The sequence below is a fragment of the Rhinatrema bivittatum genome, chromosome 19 (assembly GCF_901001135.1).
Source record: "Rhinatrema bivittatum chromosome 19, aRhiBiv1.1, whole genome shotgun sequence".
NCBI classification, from domain to species: Eukaryota; Metazoa; Chordata; class Amphibia; order Gymnophiona; family Rhinatrematidae; genus Rhinatrema; species Rhinatrema bivittatum.
This window is the reverse complement of record NC_042633.1, coordinates 11,722,207-11,723,612: the sequence shown is the minus strand read 5'-3', so window position 1 is coordinate 11,723,612 and position 1,406 is coordinate 11,722,207.

Genomic DNA, 1,406 nt, shown 5'->3' with positions numbered 1-1,406 from the left:
TCCCAGTGATTACGGACGAGGGGGAGCTGGAAGAGAAGCTCAGCTCTTCAGATGAGGAGGAGGCCATGGAGTTGGAGGTCTCTGCAGAGGAAGCTCGGGACACAGACATGGAGACAGAGCAAGTGAAGGATTCCTCTGGAGTTTTTGACTTTTTTGTTTAAGCTGTGCTCAGTGGTGGTTTTGTGTTTAAGGACTGGAAAGACCATGACCTGCAGCACAGCAGAGAGGAGTTGGAGAGAGTTGTGCTACTGCCGGGCAGGGCAGTGTTTTGCTGGGTGAGGAAGCCAGGCAGAGGTGTTTTCCCCTATGAACTGCGAGTTGGGAACTTATGGTGGAGTTCCAGTTGGAGTTATTAAAAGGACTGTTTGGTGACACAAACTGTGCTTTGTGTTTATTTTTGCTAAGAGCTGGTATGGACCTGCTGCAGGGGACTTTGAAGCACTCGTGCAAGCCCTGTAAAAGTAGTGGTGGCCCATGTTGGGGTCGGAGGAGCTAATTGCTGCTGAGTTTTCAGAAGGGATCCATTGGGAAAAGAAGCATTGGTGTCCGTAGCAGCTGTGGATCTTCCTGGGAGTAGAGAACCTTCACAACATGTACAAGATATAAAATGGAGGCGTATCTAGTGCATGATGATGCACACACCCCAAGGAGAGCCCACATGTCAGTTTGAAAGTTACCTTCTTATTATTGAGAAACACAGGTCCAAATCACCTAATGATTTCAGTAAATGATAGAAAAGACAAGCCCTAACATTCTTCCTGACTTTTAAATAATCTAACTAAAGATTAAAGTCAAAGGTAAGTGAGCTATACTACAGTGATGCTTGATGACTAAAAGTGGTTTGTTGAGTGGTCTCTAAAGAAATCTTAATAAGTGAAAATTGATTTAAACCCTGTTTGGAAGAAGAATAATGCATTATCAGATCAGAAAGATATGTTGGCTGACCTGTGTACAAAACTAACAAGGAATGTAAATTTACATACTTTGCAGACCCAGCATATATAAATTTGTCTCATGCATATTCATTGTGGATATCTTGAAACCCCAAAGGGCTGTAGGGTCACCATGACAGGCTTGGTAAACTCTGGTTTACAGGATCAGAGAGAGAACTGGCTGTGAAGATGGATCAAATGAACTTCAGGATCTAATCCAGCACACACAGGGTTTGGATAAGTTTTATCTTTCAGAGATGCCATCATGCTTATAAATTTTCAGTGAAGTGTTTGTAATCTCTGGCAGCACTAGATTGGAAGAGATATTAATTGTAAGTTCTAATGCTCAACTTTACGAGGGGTGATTTGTTTAGATCTGCTGTCAACCAAGCTATTTTCTTATTTTCTAGGGTTACTGTTCAAGCAAAATTATTTTCAGAAAACAGGATTACATCATTTAAATTCTGATATTTA